At 40.8% G+C, this 26,886-nt stretch overlaps 1 long non-coding RNA gene across 1 annotated transcript in view; it reads left to right on the top strand.

The window, feature by feature from the left end:
* LOC126087927 (uncharacterized) overlaps positions 1 to 23,103 on the top strand; it is a 32,667-nt gene extending 9,564 nt beyond the window's left edge. The window contains exon 3 of the long non-coding RNA XR_007519904.1: positions 22,893 to 23,103. This is a non-coding gene — a long non-coding RNA (uncharacterized LOC126087927). The remainder of the gene's footprint in view (positions 1 to 22,892) is intronic.
* Positions 23,104 to 26,886: the final 3,783 nt, after the last annotated feature.

Raw genomic sequence — 26,886 nt, 5'->3', positions numbered from 1 at the left:
GCCAAAAAGAACTGGTCGACGTTCAATCATTTTAGGAGATAACACATGACCAGGAACCAAGAGAACTGAAGGAAGGAGTCCAAGCTGCACTGAAGGCTTTGGAGAAAAACAATGATCTGGGAATTGACAGAATACCAATTGAGATGTTTCAACAAACCGATGCAGCGCTGAAGGTGCTCACTCGTGTATGCCAAGAAATTTGGAAGAGAGCTACCTGGCCAACTGACTAGAAGAAAGCCATATTTTTGCCTGTTCCCAAGAAAGGTGATCCAACCAAATGCAGAAATTTTCCAAGAATATCATTAATACCACACGCAAACAAAATTTTGCTGAACATCATTCAAAAGTGGCTGTAGCAGTATATAGACAGGGAACTGCCAGAAATTCTAGCCAGATTCAGAAGAGAGCACAAAACCAGGGATACCACTGCTGATGTCAGATGGATCCTGGCTGAAAGCAGAGAATACAGGAAAGATGTTTACCTGTGTTTTATTGACTATGCTAAGGCACTCAACTCTATGAATCAAAACAAATTATGGATAACATGGAGGAGAATAGGAGTTCCAGAACACTTAGTTGTGCTTATTGAGGGACCTGTACATAGATCAGAAGACAGTCGTTTGAGCAGACAAGGGGATACTGCATGGATTAAAGTCAGGAAAGGTGTGCATCAGGGTTGTATCCTTTCACCATACCTATTCGATATGTATGCTGAGCAAACAATGCAAGAAGCTAGACTATATGCAGAAGAACTGGGCATCAGGATTGGAGGGAGACTCATTAACAACCTGCGTTATGCAGATGATACAGCCTTGCTTGCTGAAAGTGAAGAGGACTTGAAGCACTTACTGATGAAGATCAAAGACCACAGCCTTCAGTATGGATTACACCTCAACACAAAGTAAACAAAAATCCTCACAACTGAACCAATAAGCGACATCATGATATACGGAGAGAAGATTGAGGTTGTCAAGGATTTCGTTTTACTTGGATCACAATCAACACCCATGGAAGCAGCAGTCAAGAAATCAAAAGACGAATTGCACTGGGCAAATCAACTGCAAGAGATCTCTTTAATGCATTAAAAAGCAAAGGTGTCACCTTGAGGACTAAGGTACGCCTGATCCAAGCCATGGTGTTTTCAGTCGCCTCATATGCACGTGAAAGCTGGACAATGAATAAGGAAGACAGAAGAAGAATCGACATCTTTGAATTGTGGTGTTGGCGAAGAATATTGAATATATCATGGACTGCCAAACGAATGAACAAATCTGTCTTGGAGGAGATACAACAGGAATGCTTAGAAGCAAGGATGGCGAGACTACATCTCACATACTTTGGACATGCTGTCAGGAGGGATCAGTCCCTGGAGAAGGACATCATGCTTGGTAAGGTGGAGGATCAGCAAAAAAGAGGAAGATCCTTAACTAGATGGACTGACTCCATGGCTGCAACAGTGGGCTCGAGCATGGCAACTATTGTGAGAATGGTGCAAGACCAGGCAGTGTTTCATTCTATTGTGCATGGAGTCACTACGGGTCAGAACTGACTCGATGGCAACTAAGAACAACAACAACTATTCTATTTTACACATGGAGACAAGATTGGTAATTCCAGTACTAAAAAGTCAAGACATTCTTTTTTGGACATGTCTCAGTGATAAACACAAAATTACTGTTAATTCACTGTAATTTTAAAACCCAAACATACCCAACACCTAACATACACATACATAATCATTTGATTTCTTTTTCAAAGGAAGAATCTCTCCTTTTTCTAAGAGGAGATAATTATATTGGTTTCTGTAGGAAAATTTCCACAAGAAATATCAGCTTTCCTTTTATAAAGTTTAAAGACAGAAAATTCCAAATCAAGGCACTTGTTATGAGCAACACTGAAGGGCAGCCAGTAAGAATGACCCTCGTAATCCTCCTACCAGGATTTATACAAGAAAATTTCTTAGAACTAACGAGCATGAATGTCTAGATTACACAGTTCCCCCAGGTACCTGGCACAGTGAATGAGAAAGACCTCATTTTGAGAAGGAACTCATTTTGAAATTTCAGAACACCAAAGCTAAAGAGAAAGCCCTAAAATGTTCCAGAGTGTAAAAATATCAGGTCGTATACAAATAATCAGAAGTCAGAATGACATCAAACTTCTCAATAGTAACACTGGAAGAAAGAGCAATATCTAAAATTTTGAGAGAAGGGTATATCCATTCCATAATTCTATAACCAGCCAAATTTCCCATTAAGTCTCAGGGCTCATGAAGTACATTTTAATATTTGCTATTTTCCAAAAACGTACTTTATAGGTGCCCTTTCTCAGGATTCTACTAAGAAATATTTTCTAGCAAAATGAGAAAGTAAACATGGACCCAGGAAGCAGAGGATCCATTGCAAAAGAACAGCATATCACATAGTCCAGTCTAATCCCAACCCATTCGGAACAAAAAAGAATGAAGCACACCAAAGACACAAGGAAAATATGAGCCCAAGAGACATAAAGGGCCACATAAACCAGAAATTCCATCAGCCTGGGACCAGGAGAACTAGATGGTGCCTGGCTACCACCAATGACTGCCCTGACAGAGAACACAGCAGAGAGTCCCTGATGGAGCAGGAGAAAAGTGGGGTGCAAAATTCAAATTCTTGTAAAAAGACCAGACTTAATGGTCTAACTGAGACTGGAGGGACCCCAGAAGACATGGCCCCCAGACTCTCTGTTAGCCCAAAACTAAAACCATTCCTGAAGCCCACTCTTCCGAAAAAGATTAGACTGGACTATATGATATAATACAATACTTGTAAAGAGTGTACTTCTTAGCTCAAGTGGATACAAGGAGACTAAATGGACAGCTCCTGCCCAGAGGAGAGATGAGAAGGCAGAAAAGGATAGGAGCTGGTTGAATGGATACGGGAAATCGGGGTGGAAAGGAGGAATGTTAGGTCACATTATAGGGAGAGCAACTAGGGTCACATAACAATGTGTGTATAAATTTCTGTATGAGAAACTAACTTGAACTGTAAACTTTCACTTAAAGCCCAATTAAAAAAAAAAAGAATGTCTGCCTTGAGCATTGTGCTCTTTTGATCTATCTATATGGGATCAAATTTACAACAGCAATTCAAAAGATTAGATAGGAACCTTAGGGAGCAGCGAGTTTATGCTAATGGAGGAGGAACTACTCAGGAAAGGAGGTTGAGAACCGTTGTACAACTTGAAAAATGTAATCAACGTCACAGAATTGCACATGGAGAAATTGTTGAATTGGTGTATGTTCTGCTGTGTATATTCTCAACAACAAGAAAAAAATAAATTATCAAAAAATATTTTCCAGAGGGCGGGGGCCAAGATGGCGGACTAGGTGGACGCTACCACGGATCCCTCTTGCAACAAAGACTCGGAAAAACAAGGGAATCGATCACATACATAACAATCTACGAACTCTGAACAACAAGCACAGACTTAGAGACGGAAAACGAACAAATACGGGCAGACAGCGACTGTTTTCAGAACTAGGAGCCAGCGCACCAGCTGACTACTTGGAAAATCTAGTTTCCCAGTGATGGCTCGGAGACAGCAGTCCATATCAAACCACATAAAGAAACAGACCATGACAGCTTCTCCAACCCCCCAAACAAAAGAATCAAAATCTTTCCCAAATGAAGATACAATCCTGGAATTATCAGATACAGAATATAAAAAACTAATTTACAGAATGCTTAAAGATATCACAAATGAAATTAGGATAAATGCAGAAAAAGCCAAGGAACACACTGATAAAACTGTTGAAGAACTCAAAAAGATTATTCAAGAACATAGTGGAAAAATTAACAAGTTGCAAGAATCCATAGAGAGAAAGCATGTAGAAATCCAAAAGATTAACAATAAAATTACAGAATTTGACAACGCAATAGAAAGTCAGAGGAGCAGACTCGAGCAATTAGAATGTAGACTGGGACTTCTGGAGGACCAGGGAAACAACACCAACATAGCTGAAAAAAAATCAGATAAAAGAATTAAAAAAAATGAAGAAACCCTAAGAATCATGTGGGACTCTATCAAGAAGGATAACTTGCGAGTAATTGGAGTCCCAGAACAGGGAGGGGGGACAGAAAACACAGAGAAAATAGTTGAAGAACTCCTGACACAAAACTTCCCTGACATCATGAAAGAAGAAAGGATATCTATCCAAGATGCTCATCGAACCCCATTTAAGATTGATCCAAAAAGAAAAACACCAAGACATATCATCATCAAACTTGCCAAAACCAAAGACAAACAGAAAATTTTAAAAGCAGCCAGGGAGAAAAGAAAGGTTTCCTTCAAGGGAGAATCAATAAGAATAAGTTCAGACTACTCAGCAGAAACCATGCAGGCAAGAAGGGAATGGGACGACATATACAGAGCACTAAACGAGAAAAACTGCCAACCAAGGATCATATATCCAGCAAAACTCTCTCTGAAATATGAAGGAGAAATTAAGATATTTACAGATAAACACAAGTTTAGAGAATTTGCAAAAACTAAACCAAGACTGCAAGAAATGCTAAAGGAGATTGTTTGGCCGGATGACCAATAATATCAGCTACCAGCACAATACAAGGTCACAAAACAGAACGTCCTGATATCAACGCAACTCAAACAGGGAAAGCACAAAAACAAACAAATTAAGACTAATTCTAAAAAATAAATAAATAAACAAAATAATACACACAACAGGAAATCATGGAAATCAATAGATAAACGATCAAAATAATCAAAAAGAGGGACTAAATATAGGAGACATTGAACTGCCAGATGGAGAGTGATACAAGGCGAAATAGAAGGATACAAGTTAGGTTTTTACTTAGAAAAATAGGGGTAAATAAAAAGGTAACCACAAAAAGGAATATCAATTCCATAACTCAAGAAAAAAGCCAAGAAAAACGTAACGACTCAATAAACACAAAGTTAAACATTATGAAAATGAGGATCTCACAAGCTACTAAGAAAAACGTCTCAGCACAAAAAAGCATGTGGAAAAATGAAATGGCCAACAACACACATGAAAAGGCATCAAAATGACAGCACTAAAAACTTACTTATCTATAATTACGCTGAATGTAAATGGACTAAATGCACCAATAAAGAGACAGAGAGTCACGGACTGGATAAAAAAACACGATCCATCTATATGCTGCCTACAAGAGACACACCTTAGACTTAGAGACACAAACAAACTAAAACTCAAAGGATGGAAAAAAATATATCAAGCAAACAAAAAGCAAAAAAGAAGAGGAGTAGCAATATTAATTTCTGACAAAATAGACTTTAGACTTAAATCCACCACAAAGGATAAAGAAGGACACTATATAATGATAAAAGGGACAATTGATCAGGAAGACATAACCATATTAAATATTTACGCACCTAATGACAGGGCTGCAAGATACATAAATCAAATTTTAACAGAATTGAAAAGTGAGATAGACACCTCCACATATATAGTAGGAGACTTCAACACACCACTTTCGGAGAAGGACAGGACATCCAGTAAGAAGCTCAATAGAGACACGGAAGACCTACTTACAACAATCAACCAACTTGACCTCATTGACTTATACAGAACTCTCCACCCAACTGCTGCAAAATATACTTTTTTTTCTAGCGCACATGGAACATTCTCTAGAATAGACCACATATTAGGGCATAAAACAAATCTTTCCAGAATCCAAAACATCGAAATATTACAAAGCATCTTCTCAGACCACAAGGCAATGAAGCTAGAAATCAATAACAGAAAAACTAGGGAAAAGAAATCAAATACTTGGAAAATGAACAATACCCTCCTGAAAAAAGACTGGGTTATAGAAGACATCAAGGAGGGAATAAGGAAATTCTTAGAAAGCAACGAGAATGAAAATACTTCCTATCAAAACCTCTGGGACACAGCAAAAGCAGTGCTCAGAGGCCAATTTATATCGATAAATGCACACATACAAAAAGAAGAAAGAGACAAAATCAGAGAACTGTCCCGACAACTTGAGCAAATAGAAAGTGAGCAACAAAAGAATCCATCAGGCACCTGAAGAAAACAAATAATAAAAATTAGAGCTGAACTAAATGAATTAGAGAACAGAAAAACAATTGAAAGAATTAACAAAGCCAAAAGCTGGTTCTTTGAAAAAATTAACAAAATTGATAAACCATTGGCTAGACTGACTAAAGAAAAACAGGAAAGGAAACAAATAACCCGAATAAGAAACGAGAAGGACCACATCACAACAGAACCAAATGAAATCAAAAGAATCATATCAGATTACTACATAAAATTGTACTCTAACAAATTTGAAAACCTAGAAGAAATGGATAAATTCTTGGAACAATACTACTTACCTAAACTAACACATTCAGAAGTAGAACACCTAAATAGACCCATAACAAAAAAAGAGATTGAAACGGTAATCAAAAAACTCCCAACAAAAAAAAGTCCTGGCCCAGATGGCTTCACTGCAGAGTTCTACCAAACCTTCAGGGAAGACTTAACACCATTACTATTGAAGGTATTTCAAAGTATAGAAAAAGACGGAATACTACCCAACTCATTCTATGAAGCTACCATCTCCCTGATACCAAAACCAGGTAAAGACATTACAAAAAAAGAAAATTTTAGACCTATATCCCTCATGAACATAGATGCAAAAATCCTTAATAAAATTCTAGCCAATAGAATCCAACAACACATCAAAAAAATAATTCACCCTGATCAAGTGGGATTTATACCAGGTATGCAAGGCTGGTTTAATATCAGAAAAACCATTAATGTAATCCATCACATAAATAAAACAAAAGACAAAAACCACATGATCTTATCAATTGATGCAGAAAAGGCATTTGACAAAGTCCAACACCCATTTATGATAAAAACTCTCACCAAAATAGGAATTGAAGGAAAATTCCTCAACATAATAAAGGGCATATATGCAAAGCCGACGGCCAATATCACTCTAAATGGAGAGAACCTGAAAGCATTTCCCTTGAGAACGGGAACCAGACAAGGATGCCCTTTATCACCACTCTTATTCAACATCGTACTTGAAGTCCTAGCCAGAGCAATTAGGCTAGACAAAGAAATAAAGGGTATCCAGATTGGTAAGGAGGAAGTAAAGCTATCACTATTTGCAGATGACATGATCGTATACATGGAAAACCCTAAGAAATCCTCCAGAAAACTACTGAAACTAATAGAAGAGTTTGGAAGAGTCTCAGGATATAAAATAAACATACAAAAATCACTTGGATTCCTCTACATCAACAAAAAGAACACCGAAGAGGAAATAACCAAATCAATACCATTCACAGTAGCCCCCAAGAAGATAAAATACTTAGGAATAAATCTTACCAAGGATGTAAAAGACCTATACAAAGAAAACTATAAAACTCTGCTACAAGAAATTCAAAAGGACACACTTAAATGGAAAAACATACCCTGCTCATGGATAGGAAGACTTAACATAGTAAAAATGTCTATTCTACCAAAAGCCATTTATACATACAACGCACTTCCAATCCAAATACCAATGTCATACTTTAAGGGAATAGAGAAACAAATCACTAATTTCATATGGAAAGGAAAGAACCCCCGGATAAGCAAAACATTACTGAAAAAGAAGAAGAAAGTGGGAGGCCTCACTCTACCTGATTTCAGAACCTATTATATAGCTACAGTAGTCAAAACAGCCTGGTACTGGTACAACAACAGGCACATAGACCAATGGAACAGAATTGAGAATCCAGACATAAATCCATCCATTTATGAGCAGCTGATATTTGACAAAGGACCAGTGTCAGTCAATTGGGGAAATAATAGTCTTTTTAACAAATGGTGCTGGCATACCTGGATATCCATTTGCAAAAGAATGAAACAGGACCCATACCTCACACCATGCACAAAAACTAACTCCAAGTGGATCAAAGACCTAAACATAAAGACTAAAACGATAAAAATCATGGAAGAAAAAATAGGATCTACCCTAGGAGCCCTAATACAGGGCATAAACAGAATACAAAACATTGCCAAAAATGATGAAGAGAAACCAGATAACTGGGAGCTCCTAAAAATCAAACACCTATGCACATCTAAAGACTTCACCAAAAGAGTAAAAAGACCACCTACAGACTGGGAAAGAATATTCAGCTATGACATCTCAGACCAGCGCCTGATCTCTAAAATCTACATGATTCTGTCAAAACTCAACCACAAAAAGACAAACAACCCAATCAAGAAGTGGGCAAAGGATATGAACACACATTTCACTAAGGAAGATATTCAGGCAGCCAACAGATACATGAGAAAATGCTCTCGATCATTAGTCATTAGAGAAATGCAAATTAAAACTACGATGAGATTCCATCTGACACCAACTAGACTGGCATTAATTCAAAAAACACAAAATAATAAATGTTGGAGAGGCTGCGGAGAGACTGGAACTCTCATACACTGCTGGTGGGGTTGTAAAATGGTACAACCACTTTGGAAATCCATCTGGCGTTATCTTAAACAGTTAGAAATAGAACTACCATACAACCCAGAAATCCCACTCCTCGGAATATACCCTAAAAATACAAGACCCTTCACACAAACAGATATATGCACACCCATGTTTATTGCAGCTCTGTTTACAATAGCAAAAAGCTGGAAGCAAACAAGATGTCCATCAACGGACGAATGGGTAAATAAATTGTGGTATATTCACACAATGGAATACTACGCATCGATAAAGAACAGTGACGAATCTCTGAAACACTTCATAACATGGAGGAATCTGGAAGGCATTATGCTGAGCGAAATGAGTCAGTTACAAAAGGACAAATATTGTATAAGACCACTATTATAAGATCTTGAGAAATAGAAAAAACGGAAAAGAACACATACTTTTGTGGTTACAAAGGGGGGAGGGAGGGAGGGAGGGAGGGAGAGGGCTTTTTATTGATCAATCTGTAGATGGGAACTGCTTTGGGTGAAGGGAAAGACAACACTCAAAACATGGAAGGTCAGCCTAATTGGACAGGATTAAAAGTAAAGAGGTTTCCGAGATAAAATGAAAGCTTCAAAGGATAGCGAAGCAGGGGCTGGGGTCTGGGGAACTTGGTTTGAGAGGACTTCTAAATCAATGGGCAAAACAATTCTATTATGAAAACACTCTGCATCCCACTTTGAATTGTGGCACCTGGGGTCCTAAATGCCAACAAGCAGCCATCTAAAATACATTAATTGGTCTCAACCCACCGGGAGCAAAGGCAAAGGAAGAACACCAAGGTCACACGACAACTAAGAACCCAAGAGACAGAAAGGGCCACTTGAACCAGAGACCTACAATATCCTGAGACCAGAAGAACTAGTTGGTGCCCGGCCACAATCGATGTCTGCCCTGTCAGGGAACACAACAGACAACTCCTGAGGGAGCAGGAGACCAATGGGATGCAGACCCCAAATTCTCATTAAAAGACCACACCTAATGGTATGATTGCGACTAGAGGAATCCCAGAGACAATGCTCCCCAGAACTTCTGATGGCACAGGACAGGAACCATCCCCGAAGACAAATCATCAGGCATGAAAAGGACTGGTCAGTGGGGGGGAGAGAGATACTGATGAAGAGTGAGCTAATTAAATCAGGTGGACACAGGAGAGTGTGTTGGCAACTCTTGACTGGAGGGGGGATGGGAAGATAGAGAGAGAGGGAAGAAGGTAAAATTGGCACGAAACGAGAGACTGTAAGGGCTGACTCAATAGGGGGAGAGCAAGTGGGAGAAGGGAGTAAGATGTATGTAAACCTACATGTGACAGACTGATTGGAATGGTAAATGTTCACTTGAAGCTTAATAAAAATTTAAAAAAAAAAAAAAAATATTTTCCAGATACATACAGTATTCATTTAAAGTATGTTGTTTTGTATCTGTACGGCAAGGAGCCCTGGTGTCACAGTGGTTAAGCCTACTAACCAAAAGGTCAGTAGTTTGAACCAAGGAAAAAGAAAAAAAAATTTTTTCTAGATAGCTTTATGATAGCATTCTGAATAATAAAAGACTGGGCTACCTTTTCCCACAACTCAGATAATTAAAATAAGTACCTGTTGAACATGGATTACATAGATTATCAGGCAATAGAAGGACTCCAGGATTCAGTCATAACACTTGGTTTCAAATTTTGGCTTCATTTCTTACTAACTGGACAATTTGGGGCAAGTTATTTAATTTCTTTGAGCCTCAATTTCCACATCTGTTGAGCACCTAGCCTGTGTCAGGCACTATTTTAGGCACAGAAGATGCAGTAGTTACTGTAGTATATGCTGCCATGGATCTTACATTCTAACTGGGGAAGAATATAAACAAGCAAAGTAATTTTAGATAGTGATAAGAAAGAGGGAAAATAAAAAGGAGTGGAGCACGGGGCTAGTTTAGAAAGAGAGGTTAGGGTGGACTTCTCTAAGAAGGTGCCATCTGACTGACACTTGGATGATCTTTGTGACACTAAGTGATATGGCCCAATATGATGATACTGTGTGAAGAACTAACCCAAAAACTCAACCCAGTGCCGTGAAGAACTAGGGGCGGAGCATTCCAAGCAGAAGGAAGAGTCAGGGCAAAGAAGAGCTTGGCATGTTTGGAGAAAAGGGAGGAGGCTGGTGTAGCTGAGTTTAGAAAGAGAGGGAGAAGGTTACCAGACGGATTTGGAGGGCAGTACCTGTAAAAAAAAAAAAAAAAAAAAAAATGTAGGAGCTTGAAATCTATCATAAGTAGTTTTGGTTTTATTTGAGATGACAAGCCACAGGGCAGTTTTAAGCAAGAGAGTCACCTGATCTGATTTACTCTGGCAGCAGTTTTGAGAATTACAGGGGAGCCTAAGAGGAAGCAGAGAAACCAGTTTTAAGGCTATTGCAGAAGTGTGATAAGGATGGTGGCTTGGATTACAACAGCTGCAGGGAAAGAGCTAGACAGAAGGGGGCTGTCTTTGGATGTATTAGAAAGGTAGAGCTAAGCAAACATGTGAAGGTTACTTAGAGATGGAAGAAAGAGTAATCAAGTTTGTTGTTTTAACCTCAGCAACTAGATAAATGATGCATTTATGAGATGGAGAATACCGTAGGAGAAAGTTTAAGGGCAGAAATCAAGAGCTCAGTTTTGGACATGTTAGGTATAATATGCCTATTAACCTTCAAGAAGTAATATCAGGCAACTGGAGCTGTGAGTGTGAAGCTTGGGGGAGAGCTTGAGCAAAAGGCATCATTTGATGCATTAGCATATAGAAGGGACGTAAAGTCATGGGGCTGGATGAGGCCATCCAGGGAAGACTGACGGATGGGGAGTTGTGTGGCTCAGAGCCAAGCAATGAAGCAGAGGAGAAGGAACCAGATACCATGAACCAAGAATCAAGAACCAGGAAAAGAGATTGCGAGGAAGAGTCTGTGTAGCTAAAGGAAAACCAGGAGTGTGGTGGCACTGAACCCAAAAAAGAGTTTCAAGGAGGATGTGACCCAGTGGTCATCTCGGTTAAGGGCTGTTGAAAAGTTTCAGAAGTTAAGGTCCAAAAAGTGAGCAATGGATTTGGCATCATGGAGTCATTGGTGACATTGACGATGGCGATTTCAGTCGAGTCATGGGGACGGGGGATCAGTGACCACTGACACTGCCTTCTAGAAATGTGCAGTGATGAGAAGTTTTACAGCTATGAGAACTTCTAGAGTGACGAGAAGTTTACTGTGATAGGAAGTTTTACGGTGATGAGAAGTTTACAGTGATGAGAAGTTTTACGGTGATGAGAAGTTTACAGTGACGAGAAGTTTTGTAGTGTTGAGAAGCAGGAAAATGGGGAGGTAACCAGGAAGGGACCATGTGGGATTAACAGAGGTTGTTTTATTTTGTTTAAATAGAAGAGACTGGAGCAGGTTTCCTTCCTGCTAGGAATGATCCATTTAAGAGAGAGGAATCAGTGATGCAAGAGAGAGGAGAGAATAGTTATAAATCACGATTTTAAACTTCTAACAGGTAAATAATGAAACACAAGTCCTTCAAATGATATGAAATACTTTTAGCAAGAAAAAAAAACTCTCCTTGATTTTGAATGCTTTTCTGAAGATTTATCCTATTTTGTTTAGATTTCTATCATTCCCTGTTTACGAGGAATTAATCTTGACTTTACATGTCCATTTTTTTTCTTACAGAGAATTTTACTTTCTCCATAATTTAGGGTTGTCACATATAATAAGTCTGTGTCCACAGGAGGCATTATTGTGCTGTGATTAAGAAGCGAAGTCCTGGAGTCAGACTAGCTTGGATTAAACCTCAACTCAGCTACTTGGTAGCTGCATGGCCTTGAGCAAGTTAATTAAAATCGCTGAGCTTCCCGAATGGACACGAAAATACAGAGTGGAGGGATGGAGTGTGCTGTCTTATTAGGGAGAGAGTAACTAGGAGTATATAGCAAGGTGTATATAGATTTTTGTATGCGAGACTGACTTGATTTGTAAACTTTTACTTTAAGCACAACGAAATTTTTTTTAAAAATCTCTGGGCTTCAGTGTTCTTTTCTATCAAACGTGTGTAGCAATAAAAAATAATAGTACCTATTTCATTAGGTTGTTCTGAGATTAAATAAGAAAATATATGTCCGGCATACAGTAAAAAAAAAATTTTTTTTTTTACTTAGCACTCCATAAATAATAGCTGTTATTATCATTATTATTATTATTATCACTACACAGGTAAATAAAATACAAAATGAAAAAACAAAGTCACTCATGCAGTTGAGAAATTTACTGTTGCAAGGGCCAGTAAATTCCCTAGTGGATTCAGTAAATGACGGAAGTTTCTTCTGAGTCTACCAGATAATCTTCAGCTTTGCTTTCAGACAACTTTCAAAAAGCATGCATTCAACACCTGCTCTGTGCAAGGCCCATACTGTATGCCTCTACCTCATTTCTTAGTCAGGAACATAAAGTTAAAGCAGAGATCGCTACGTAGGTAGGTAGATGGATGATGAGTTTTTGATGGTTTAGAAAATCTGTCCCTAAGGACAGCTTAATGACTTTCACATTCCACCTCAGACAGGACCAAGGGCTTCAGATACAAGGCCTGGTGGGGCAACAGGATTTCAAGTAGGGCACAGTTACAAGCAAGGCTTGAAATTGATGTTTTCCATAAAAGAGCAGAAATTCAGGAGGGGGTCATGTGAGGAAAGCTGACTTGAGAAATGTCTTCGGAGCACGAGGGAGAGCCCCAGCTGCTAGATTTTTCCTGCTACTGCGTTTCCCCCAGAAACTCTTCTCTTCCCTCTTTGTCCTGCCTTTAAAGCAAGGTAACTGGGCTTAAGGATCTTTCCGGCACGCAGTGATGGAGAACACACCAGCTTTCACAAAGGAATCTTCCTCCAAGCTCTCAGGGACCTGGATTCTGCCTTTCCACCAAGCCCTGCTTCTGCCTAGAACCTTCCTACCCAAGTGTGGTCTGAAGTCCAGGAGCACTAGTGTCACTACTCGTGTTAGGAAAGCAAAATCTGGGCCCCACTCAGGTCCATGGAACCAGAATCTGCATTTTAGCAAGACGCTCAGCTTGCATTTAGCAAGATGCTCACACTAAAGCTTGAGAATATTGGCTTACAGAACTAGACCCCACCTGAACTTGGCAAAGCCCAAGTCTTCAAGAGCCTGGGCTTCTTCACTGGATGAGAAATTAAAGGGTCTTGGCATTAGGGACCCTGCTCATTGACGCAGTCTGGATTTTTGTGTTATGAAGAGCCCAAAGTAATGTCACGCCATTTGGAATTTATAAGGAATATCTACTTGGTTGGAAACCCTGGTGGCGTAGTGGTTAAGTGCTACAGCTGCCAACTAAAGCGATCTACTTGATTATTTAAAGATTCATATGGAACACCAGAAAGAAATGTGATGAAAACAAAGAAACAAAAGGGAACATTCTCTCTAGGCTGATAGTCAGTGTGCAACACTTTGCAACTGTTTATTTCATTTTATTTTTTTTCATTCAACTCAGCTGACCTAATTTAGGAGAGCCTCCAAAAATATCCGTTGCTATTGAGCATCCCTCGGTTAAGAGCTGTTTGATTTTATTAGACAATGAAGCTAATTCTCATCACTGCAGGAGGAAGAACAGAGGTGTCACAAAGCCACAGAAGGATATCCCCACCTACACATGTCCGCAGTGGCACGACTCGGGGACGCTGTGAATAAAAGCATGTCCTAGTCACGCAGACTTACAGGGGTGTAGTGGGGACCACCACCATCCGCTCTAAGGGCTACGTGTAGCAGTGTGTTTCCTGCTTGTGTTTGCTTTTTTGCATTTCAATTTCCCGGCAAGAACACGTTTGCCCTGCTTCTCTGAGGGCAGCCCTAAGCAGTGATCCTCCATTTGCATCCTGCCATTGATTTTCTAGACCATCGTTTCAGGTCAACTCTCTGTGAATCATTCAGATATTCACTAGACACTTGCTCTAAGTCCAGTTCTGGGCTAGGGAGGGTGAAAAAGAAAAGGACTGGGTAGGGAGACTCAAAATATCTCTAAGTTACAACAATCCCTACCCTTCAGGGGTCTCTTGTCTTGTTGGTAGAGATTTAAAAAAAAAAAAAAAAAGATACGCAAAAAAGTAAGAAACCCTTGAGAAGAAATGAGAGATAGGATAATAAAGTGTTAAATTACATGGTTCACATTTTGAGCACTATACCAAAAACCAAGCCCGTTTCTGTTGAGTTGATTCTGACTCACAGCGACCCCATAGGACAGGGTAGAACTGCCCTATAGAGTTTCCAGTGGAAGCAGACTGACACATCTTTTCCTACGGTGCGGCTGGTGGGTTAGAACTGCCCACCTTTGGTTTAGCAACTGAGCACTTAACCACTGTGCCACCAGGGCTCCTCATGAGTACTATAGAAAGTCAGAAAAGAATGAGTTCTTTTCATCTAAATGTACCCTGATGAACATGTGGCAAGTTAATACATAGGGTTTAGGGGCAGTTTCAAGGGAGACAACAGGGAACAGTGAGGGTAAAGGCATAGAGGTAACAGTTATCACTATCCCTTCATCTTATTTTCCACTTTCCTAAATAGGAAGAAGAACAGTATTTCTTTTGGTTGAATCAAAAGGTTGTTATGAGAACTAAATGAGATGGTATTTGAAAATGCCTTATAAAGTAAAAAAAAAAAAAATTTTTTTTTTAAAGGGTTATACAAATTATTACTTGCTGTCGTGCGTTGCCCTTCTATTTAGAGTATTATGCTAGGCCTGTCAATAACTAGGAAACCCTGGTGGCACAGTGGTTAAGTGCTATGGCTGCTAATCAAAAGGTCAGCAGTTTGAATCCACCAGACACTCCCTGAAAACTCTATGGGGCAGTTCTACCCTGTCCTATAGGGTGGCTATGAGTCAGAATTGACTCGATGGCAATGGGTTTGGTTTTTTTGGTTTTGTGAGTAATTAACCTGAAAAAATGATTTCAGTAACCAAACCCACTAGTTAACCAGCTGCCTTGAGTCGATTCTGACTTATGGCGACCCCATGTGTTACAGAATGGAATTGCTCTATTAGGTTTTCTTGGCTGTAATCTTTATGAAAACAGATCTCTAGGCCTTTCTTCCGTCATGCTGCTCGGTGGGTTGGTCTACAGCTCACACTAAATTTTAGCAACCCTTCTAAGCTTTCTTTCCCAACTCTTGGAGAGAAAAGACTCAAAAGAAACCATAGAAGCAATCTGCTTATCCCTGCAGGCTACAGAGTCTTGTTTTCTGAAAGGTGAAAAGTAGGCTTACAGATGAATTTGATCTGTTGTAAAAGTCAGTTTGGACAAATAACATCTGTCTTAGTGATCTAGTGCTGCTATAACAGAAATGCTACAAGTGGACGGCTTAACCAAACAGGAATTTATCCCCCAGACACCTTTCAGCTCAGTAATGAAGTCACTCCTGAGGTTCACCCTTTAGCCAAAGATTATACAGGCCAAAGAAACAAAACTAGGCTAAACGGGCACACCCGCCCAGGGGCAAGGACTTGAAGGCAGGAGGGGACAAGAAAGCTGGTAATAGGGAACCCAAGGTCAAGAAGGGAGAGTGTTGACATGTCAGGGGATTGGGAACCAATGTCACAAAATGATATGAGAAGCTAGTTTGTTCTGTAAACCTTCATCTGAAGTACAATTTAAAAAAAATTTTTTTTTCTCACAGTTAAGGAAGAATTCCAAATTCAGGGTGCCAGCTCTAGGGGAAGACTTTCCCTGTCAGCTCTGGAGGAAGGTCCTTGTCTCTTCATCTTGTTTCCTGGTTCCTTGGAGATCTCCAAGTGGCTTGGCATCAATCTTCCCCCATCTCTGCCTGCTTCTTTAATCTCTTTTATATCTCAAAAGAGGTTGACTCAAGATACACCCACACTAATTCTGTCTCATTAACATAACAAAGACATCCCATTCCCAAATAGGATTATAACCACTGGCATAGAGGTTAGGATTTACAACACATATTTTGGGGGGACATAATTGAGTCCATAGCAACATCTAAGGCATATTTTCTACATAAGGTAGGTTTTCTGGTACCTCATCTCTGTAGCTAGTCCATCAGCACAACCTTAGAAATAACTCACAGCTCAGGTTGAACCTTCAATGTGCTTGTGTTATCAGGCTTATACCCTGATGTTCATTTGCTGTATGAAGCTAACAGTATAATGTTCATTTGCGCTATGAGGGTTGTTCTATTATGTTTATTTGGTTCCCTAGAAGAGAGAGAAGGGCCAGCTTGCTTAATGTCTTCCTGGTAAAGTAGAATGAGGCTTTCTTTAAAAAAAAAAAAATAATAACATACCTACATTGATTACGGAGTAAGTTCAACACTTAGAGCTTGAGAAAGCAACATTAAGAAAATCAAGTAAGTATGAAAGGTGACGTGACAGGTTGGGAGGGCACTGAGCCACTGACTCAGCGCCCAGACGTGGGGAGGGCCTGGCTCCGGATGCTGGAGACCGCAGCCTGGTTATTCAGCGCTCATCCATCTGGACCCACTTTCTGAACTCACTTTCTGTCTATAGCGGCCCACACTTTGATTTCCCTTTTTAAAATCCTTTTCCCAGGATTCTCTGAGGGTAACTCCTGTGCTTCTGTGCACCTCCCTGCCAGGCCTGTCAACCTCTGTTAGTGATTCTGGGCAGGCCACAGAGGAAGACACAGCAGCAGAGGCCCAGAGCAGTGACTTACGAACTTCCTACTGCTTACTTGCAGAAAGAATTTTGAGAAACTATGTACCCCTATGGAGTCCTGGTATTGCAGTGGTTAAGAAAGAACTCAGCTGCTAATCAAAAAGTTGGCAGTTCAAATCCACCAGCTGCTCCTTGGAAACCCTATGGGGCAGTTCTACCCTGTCCTATAGGGTCGCTGAGCCTGACTCCAGTGGACAGCAATGGGTTTGGTTTTGGTTTTTGTGCACACTTTTAAGTTGACATCTAAAACGTTTCAACTTACGTTCAAACAGTTGCAAAAGATGTAATTACTAGTACAATGATACTTTAAAATACAACTATTACAGTACTCTTTGCAATGAATCCAATGTCCTTCAAGCACCACGGCTATTGGATACTTAATTCACAGGGTCCTTATGCACAATCAAGGAGTTAAAAGATGGAAAGTAGATGCACTGTGCCCAGCTTAGGATAATGTGTGTTTACTATATGGGGCACAGGAGGCAGTGGATAAAGGCCCTAGTCTCCCCCTCCTCCAGTGGGACAACTGTGAGCCTTGTTGTATGGTTTCCCAGACGGTCCCCAGCAGGACTGAGCCCTGGTTGCCCAGAGCGGTAGCTCTCATGCTAATGCATGCGATCGCCGATTTTCCCTTTCCTGTCCCGTGTTCTGCACCCCTTCGCTGGTACTTCCTGGAATCACCACCCCAACTACCTGCACCCAAGCTCTCCTCTCAGGATCTGCTTTTGGGGAAATGCAGACGAAGACTAGGATGTATGGGTGTCCATTATAGTGTTTTGTTTTGTTTCCATTTTTGTGTGGTTTGAAATAAATGTTGTTGTGTGCCATCAGTCAATTCCGACTCATAGTGACTCCATGTGACAGAGTAGAACTGCCCCCACTGGGCTTTCTAGGCTGTAATCTCTAAGGGAGCAGGTCACCAGGTCTTTTCTTCTGCTGAGCCGCTAGTAGGTTCATGCTGCTGACCTTTCAGTTAGCAGCTGAGCACTTAATCATTGCATCTCTAGAACGTCTCAATAAATAAGTGCATTTTTTAAATGTCTGAGAAGAGCAGCTACACGGTGAAGTTGGGCCCTATTCCTGGCTATGTGCTCAGAACCTGGCTCTATTGTCTTCCCAGAGATTCTGCAAGCTATGACCAACCCTTAATGTAGTCTATTTCTGTTTAAAAACAATTCTTTGTTATTGAACGTTTTTAGTAGCAAGTAGCAAAGGAGAGTGGTTTTGAGCAGGAGAAATCCCTCTGCCCCTGCCCCGCACAGGTAGCTAAATCTTTTTCACCCTCTGTATTAGTTTTCTATTGCTGCTGTAAAAAAATATATATCATATATATATATAATCGTATAATTTATTATCTTATAATTTTGTAGGTCTGAGGTCAGACATGGGCTTCACTGGGCTACAACCAAGGTGTCGAGCAGGGCTGTGTTACTTTCTAGAGGCTTCAGGGGAGAATCCGTTTGCTTGCCTTTTCTAGTTCCAGAGAACATGGCCTTCCTTGGTTCGGGGCCCCTTCCTCTGTCTCCAAAGCTGGCAGCAGTGGGTTGAGCCCTTTTCACATTGCATCACTCTGATCCCCTCTTCTGCCTCTTCTTCTTCCACTTCTAAGGACTCATGATTAGATCAGGCATCTGGATGAACCAGGATCACCTCTCCATCTCAAGATCAGCTAATTAGCAAATTTAGTCCCATCTGCAACCTTAATTCCCTTTTGCCATGTAAGGTAACATATTCCCAGGTTCTGGGATTAGCATGTGGACATCTTGGGGTGGGGGGGGGTGCATTATTCTGTCAACCAAAGCCTCACAACACCTTGACCCCCAGCTCTCCCATCTCTAAGCTTGTCAACACCTGGGAGGCACTGTGGCTTCTTCCCAAGCAAATGAATTTCCAGGCCTTTCCCTGAGAAAATGGAAATAACTGTCTATCAATGGTTTGAGCAAGAACCCTTGCATGCTAGAATAAGGGACAGTAGGTAACAGCTTAGAACTGTTTGCAAATTTCAGCTTAAGTGGGGATACTTTTATATATTCCCAGGTTTATGTCCCCTAAAATAAGAAAATGAGGTATAAAATCCTAAATTCACTGGGTTGTTGTTGGGTGCCATAGCGTCAACTTTGACTCATAGTGACCCCATGTGACCGAGTAGAACTGGTCCACTGGGTTTTCTAGGCTGTAAACTTAATGGAAGCAGAATGCCAGGTCTTTCTCCTGGGGAGCTTCTGGGTGAGTTCAAACCACCAAGACTTCAGTTAGCTGCTGACCACTTAACTGCTGGGTCACTAGGCTCCAAGATTAAATGTGCTTAATTGATTTTTTCTCACTTTTACATTTTTAATTGATTTTTCTCTCTGCAGTGGGTTCAGGGAAGACCTTTCTGAACTGGTTCAACTTCAAGGATAATTTTAACTCTGACAGAGGGAAGTCTAGAAAACCCTGAGGCAAGTTGGGTTGCAGTCACCCCCGTCCTGTCACCCTGAGGCCATCCCACAGCAGATGAGAAAGTTGGAAGTGGCAGGAGGAGCAGAGATGGTGGCAGAGCAGCTGCAGGGAAGGGACTGGCTTTAACATTGTTTCTTCAGAACTGTCTTTTGATTGGCTCTGAAAACCAGTCTCTGGGTTTGGAACATGAATTCTGACTGAAAGAAACAGTTTCCCCTTCACAAATACCCCCAAGTGCTTCTCAGACTCACGATGTGTTAACACCCACCAAGTGTTTCCTGCTCCCAACAGAACTTCCCTTTGCTATCATAGGCTCAAAACCATCTACCTCAAATTTCCAACAGTACCTCTCCATCTTAGGAATACCCATCCCCTTTTCTTCTTATGAGAGACCAAGGGTTGGACAAATGGTTAATATGTTCGGCTGCTAACAAAAGGTTGGAGGTTCAAGTCCGCCCAAAGGTGCCTCAGAAGAAGGCCTGGTGATCTACTTCCAAAAAGTCAGCCATTGGAAACCCTGTGGAGTACAGTTCTACTTTGACTTTTTTGTTATTTGGTTTTTTCCTCTTATGAGCCCCAACTCTCTCTCCAGCATAATCTCCACACTCAAGGAGGAAATTGAGGAACAGAGAAACTGGACAGAAGTGTGAACCTGACCCAACCAATCTGTGAATCAGAAGCCCTCCTCCTCCCATCTTCCCTATATCTGCTGTTGTCAAGTTGATTATGACTCAGCGACCTTACAGGACAGAATAAAACTGCCCATAAGGTTACCAAAGCTGTAATCTTTACGGAAGAAGACTGCTACATTTTTTTACACGAAGATGCTCAGTAGGTTCAAACCACCAACCTTTTAGTTAGCAGCCAAGTATTTAACCACTGAGCAATCAGTGTTCCTTATCTTCCCTCTACCTCCTCCTGTTTCTCTGTATCCCGTTCTCCCTGAGACAGCCTCTTTTCTCTCCATTTTTCTCCTGGCTACTCAAGCAAGAGCCGCAGTAGGTTCCACACAGAGCCACAGACCTGGGAGAGATACACCCAGATTATTTTATTCCTATTTCAGTGGAGGTAGGGAATTTCACTCCTGTTAGGGTATGTCATGGATTGAATTTTGTCCCCCCAAAAAAGTGTGTATCAATTTGGCTGGACTAAGATTCCCAGTATTGTGTGGTTGTCCTCCATTTTATGATTGTAATTTCATGTTAAAGAGGATTAGTGTGGGATTGTAACACCCTTACCCAGGTCACATCCCTGATCCAAAAGGCCTGTACCACCTTTTATCACTCAAGAGATAAAAAGGAAAGGGAAGCCAGCAGAATGGGAGGGCCTCATACCACCAAGAAAGCAGTTCCAGGAGCAGAGCACATCCTTTAGACCCGTGGCCCCTGTGTGGAGAAGCTCCTAGTCTGAGGGAAGATTGACCAGAAGGACCTTCTTCCAGAGCCAACAGAGAGAGGAAAGACTTCCCCTGGTGCTGATGCCCTGAATTTGGACTTTTAGCCTACTTTGCTGTGAGGAAATAAACTTCTCTTTGTTAAAGCCATCCACTTGAGGTATTTCTGTTATAGCAGCACTAGGTGACTAAGACAAGGTGGGAGGATAGAACATTTTCCTACACCTTCCTCACTGAAGGGAAAGTAGGTGCTGATTTGCTGAGTTTGAGGGAGTTTGAGGACTGCTGTTTGAGGACTCCTTTGCCATGAGACCAGAAGAACTGGATGATGCTTGGCTATCATTACTGAACATTTTGATCAAAGATTCCACAGAAGAATCCTGATCAAAATGGGGAATATGCAAAACTGAATTTCAAATTCTCATGGATTCCAGATTTCCTGGAACTATGGAGGGTTGATGAACCTCTAAAACTATTGCCCTGAGATAATCTCTAAACCTTAAGCCAAAAATATCCCCTGAAGTCTTCTTAAAACCAAACAATAGTTTAGCTTAACTAGTTAAAAGGTCTGCCTTGAGCATTATGCTCTTTTAGGAACTATTTATACGGGATCAATTTGGCAATAGCAACTCAAAAGATTAGATAAGACCTTTAAAGGGCAGTGAGTGTCTGTTAATGAGAGAGGAACAACTCAGAAAAGGAGGGCGAGAATGGTTGCATAACTCAAAGAATGTAATTGATGTCACTAAATTGTATGCATAGAAACTGCTCAAAAAAAAGAATAGAGAGAATGTTGACAGATTGTGATAAATGTAATTAAGAACGACTTGTGTGGAAATTATCAAATGGGACCCTAACTTGCTGTGTAAACTTTCACCAAAAACTCAACAAAATGCTATTAAAAAAAAAAAAATCCCATTAATACCCTGAATGATTTTCTTCCTCTATTAATAGTTTGATAATCTCACTAAGCTAACCTAGGCCCCAAATGGAGTTGCTTCTGCTGGGTCCCACCACAGCAACCCAAAACCTAACTTTCCATTTCATGTAAAAGACTAGCTCTCCCAGGAGCTGAAATCCAAGTCAACTAATCAACTCTCCGGAAAAGGAAACCTAAGCTAGCCAATCAGGATCGTCTGGGCTTAACAAAAATTCTTCCAAAAAATTGAACTTTGGGACTATAGTCTGACTTTCAAACCACACGCTCCCCAGCTCAAGAACGGTAAAATAAAGTGTATGAGTTCATACACAAACTTAATATTGTGAAAGTATTCTTTTTAACAACTTTTATCTGGGAACTCCAGGGGTCTCTGTTGGAGATGCATTCCATTTTGTTTCGACTACAGCCTGATGTCTATCCTGTCCCTCCTTCCAGTTCTTGGAGTCCAACTCTGGGAGCCCCACAGCCTCACACTGAAAGAACCCCACCCCTGCACGTCCCGGCTCCATAGCTGTTCCCGGAGTAAACCAGCCTTTGCTCCCTGCTTTGTCTATGCTCTCCCTGACCTGTGGGACGGAGATCTCAGCTCACTGGCACTGCATAGCCCTAGAATAAAGTAACTATGAACCTAACACAGGTCAACATAACCGTCAAAGCCAAAGGAAAACCCAGTGTAAATTTACACTCAAGAAATACCTGTTGCTTGAGCTTAGTTTAAATGCAACATTGTTCTAATTCGCTTCTAACTTTTAAAATGGTTTCTTCAGAACACAGGATGTGGGAACATTTCCCAAGTTAATGAGTTACCATTACACTGCTGACTCTGGGTCATCAAAAAGGGCCTAGAATTCTCCTTACTCACTGTATTTTTTTCTCACAGTCCTCAGGCTCAGCTCCTCCTCCGGCATCCGCCTTCATCCAGTGTCCTGAAGGAGAAGCTGGCGGTGAGGGAAAGGAATGTTGCATAATGGTTAAGAGCTAAATCAATTGTCGGACTGAATTCGGCTAACTCATTCCCAACTCTGTAACTTTGCATAAGGTTGCTTAACCTTTTTAAGCTTCAGTTTTCTGTAACATGGGGCCAATAATGGTACCAATATTACTTTCTGTATGAATAATTTCTGAATAGAAGAGTCCCTGGGTTGTGCAACCAGTTAATGTTGTTGGATTCTAACAGAAAGAAAGGTTGGAGGTTTGAGTCCACCCAGAGGCACCTTGGAAGAAAGTCTTGGCAATCTACATCCAAAAAACCAGCCACTGAAAACCCTATGGAACACAGTTCTATTCTGACACACGTGGAGTTGCCATGAGTTAGAATCAACTCTAGGGCAACTGGTTTACAGTAACAGTACCAAAACTATTTTTTTAAATAATTCCCACATTATAATAATGAAAAATAATTTTTGTATTATAATAAAAGTCCTAACACTATTTTTGTACTAATAATTTCTGTTCTAAATAGTAATAGTTAATAATAATTTCCCTACTATAATAGTAGTACTGACATTATTGTCTACAATAACAGATTAAAAAAAAACAGATTAGTTACTTTAATAATTTCTGTACTCATAATCCAGATATAAAAATAATTCTGTATAACTAATAATTTCTGTACTAATAATACCAATATTTTTCTGTACTAATTAGTACTAATGATAGTACTGATCTTATGAGGTTATTCTGAGCATTAAAAGAGAAAAAATGGGTAAGACATACAGAGCATGGCACAGTCTATTGTTGCTGTTGCTGTTAGTCCCTGTCTTGGATTGCATTATGTCCCCCCAAAAATGTGTGTATCAACTTGGTTAGGCCATGATTCCCAGTATTGTGTGGTTGTCCTCCATTTTGTGATTGTAATTTTATGTTGAGAGGATTAGGGTGGGATTGTAACACCATTCTTACTCAGGTCACCTCCCTGATCCAAGGTAAAGAGAGTTTCCCTGGGCTGTGGCCTGCACCACCTTTTATCTTTCAAGAGAGAAAAGGAAAGGAAAGCAAGCAGAGTTCGGGACCTCATACCTCTGCTTCTGGGGCACCAGGAGCAGAGCGCATCCTTTGGACCCCGGGTTCCTGCGTGAAGAAACTCCTAGTCTGAGGGAGCATTGATAAGAAGGCCAATAGAGAAAGAATGTCTTCCCCTGGAGCTGGTGCCCTGAATTTGGACTTGTAACCTACTAGATTGTGAGAAAATAAATTTCTCTTTGTTAAAGCTATCCACTTGTGGTATTTCTGTTACAGCTGCACTAGATAACTAAGACAGTCCCCTAATCACTCTCTCCCTGCCCTTGCACTCAAACTTGTGAATAAAACTCAAAAGAGGCTTGTATTCAAGTCAGTCTTACTGAAGAAAGGATGACTCTAACAGTGCTCTGTGGGGAGGGGAGAGCATCCTCCCCCACTGAAGCCTCTTCTGGGGGCTGTTCACTACCTTTCCACCTGGTGGTGCCATGGTTAAGCCCTCAGTTATTGACCAAAAGGTTGGCAGTTCTAACTCACCCAACAATTAATTCCATGGGACAAAGACCTGATGTTCTGCTTCTGTAAAGATTACAGCCTAGAAAGCCCTATGGGGCAGTTATACTCTGTCACATGGGGCCACTATGAATCAAAAATGGACTCAACAGCACCCAACAACAATAAGAAGAGAAATGGGTATGAGAACGGTTGAAATAGACCCAGGGTCATGAAGTAGGGGGTTTTTGTTCTCTCTCTCTGGGTGAAAAAGAGAATTTCATTCAGAGGAACAAGGAGGATTGTCAGGGAGGAAGGAAGAGGTTCAGTTCCCTCATTTATCTTCTCCAACATGGAGGGGTGGGGCAGTAACTTCTGATTTTGCCGCAGAGAAAGGCATCTTCAGGAGTAAGGGAGGATCCAGAGACATAAGAGTAAGTAAGAGTAAGATCTCTAGAGAGGACCAATTGCACTGGATCCAGGTCTGGATTGTTGTTGTTGTTGTTGTTGTTAGGTGCTGTCGAGTCGGTTCCGACTCATAGTGACCCTATGCACAACAGAATGAAACACTGCCTGGTCCCGCGCCATCCTTACAATCGTTGTCATGTTTGAACTCATTGTTGCAGCCACTGTGTCAATCCACCTCGTTGAGGGTCTTCCTCTTTCCTGATGACCCTGTACTCTGCCAAGCATGATGTCCTTCTCCAGGGACTGATCCCTCCTGACAACGTGTCCAAAGTATGTAAGACGCAGTTTCACCATCCTTGCCTCTAAGGAGCATTCTGGCCGCACTTCTTCCAAGACAGATTTGTTCGTTTTTTGGCAGTCCATGGTATATTCAATATTCTTTGCCAACACCACAATTCAAAGGCATCAATTCTTCTTCGGTCTTCCTTATTCATTGTCCAGCTTTCACACGCATATGATGTGATTGAAAATACCATGGCTTGGGTTAGGCGCACCTTAGTCTTCAGGGTGACATCTTTGCTTTTCAACACTCTGAAGAGGTCCTTTGCAGCAGATTTGCCCAATGCAATGCGTCTTTTGATTTCTTGACTGCTGCTTCCATGGCTGTTGACTATGGATCCAAGTAAATGAAATCCTTGACAACTTCAATCTTTTCTCCATTTATCATGATGTTGTTCATTGGTCCAGTTGTGAGGATTTTTGCTTTTTTTTATGTTGAGGTGTAATCCATACTGAAGGCTGTTGTCTTTGATCTTCATTAGTAAGTGCTTCAAGTCCTCTTTACTTTCAACAAGCAAGGTTGTGTCTTCTGCATAACACAGGTTGTTAATGAGTCTTCTTCCAATCCTGATGCCTCGTTCTTCTTCATATAGTCCAGCTTCTTGGATTATTTGCTCAGCATACAGATTGAATAGGTATGGTGAAAGAATACAACCCTGACGCACAGCTTTCCTGACTTTAAACCAGTCAGTAACCTCTTGTTCTGTCTGAACAACTGCCTCTGGATCTATGTAAAGGTTCCTCAAGAGCACAATTAAGTGCTCTGGAATTCCCATTCTTTGCAGTGTTATCCATAGTTTGTTATGATCCACAAAGTCGAATGCCTTTGCATAATCAGTAAAATACAGGTAAACATGCTTCTGGTATTCTGTGCTTTCAGCCAGGATCCATCTGACATCAGCAATGACATCCCTGGCTCCACGTCCTCTTCTGAAACTGGCCTGAATTTCTGGCAGTTCCCTGTTGATATACTTCTGTAGCCATTTTTGAATGATCTTCAGCAAAATTTTGATTGCATGTGATATTAATGATATTGTTCTATAATTTCCACATTCAGTTGGATCACCTTTCTTGGGAATAGGCATAAATATGGATCTCTTCCAGTCAGTTGGCCAGGAGGCTGTCTTCTATATTTCTTGGCATAGATGAGTGAGCACCTCTAGTGCTGCATCTGTTTGTTGAAACATCTCAATTGATATTGCATCAATTTCTGGAGCCTTGTTTTTTGCCAATGCCTTCAGAGCAGCTTGGACTTCTTCCTTCAGTACCATTGGTTCCTGATCATATGCCACCTCTTGAAATGGTTGAATATCGACTAATTCTTTTTGGTATAATGACTCTGTGTATTCCTTCCATCTTCTTTTGATGCCTCTTGCATCGTTTAATATTTTCCCCATGGAATCCTTCACTATTGCAACTCGAGGCTTGAATTTTTTCTTCAGTTCTTTCAGCTTGAGAAATGCTGAGCGTGTTCTTCCCTTTTGGTTTTCCATCTCCAGCTCTTTGCATATGTCATTATAATACTTTACTTTGTCTTCTCGAGAGGCCCCCACATGTCTGTCAGTTTGTCATACTGTGGGGGCTTGTGTGTTGCTGTGATGCTGGAAGCTTTGCCACCAGTATTCAGATATCAGCAGGGTCACCCATGGAAGACAGGTTTCAGCTGAGCTTCCAGA

The sequence above is a fragment of the Elephas maximus genome, chromosome 13, assembly GCF_024166365.1.
Source record: "Elephas maximus indicus isolate mEleMax1 chromosome 13, mEleMax1 primary haplotype, whole genome shotgun sequence".
NCBI classification, from domain to species: domain Eukaryota; kingdom Metazoa; phylum Chordata; class Mammalia; order Proboscidea; family Elephantidae; genus Elephas; species Elephas maximus.
This window is presented reverse-complemented; position numbering and strand designations above follow the sequence as displayed.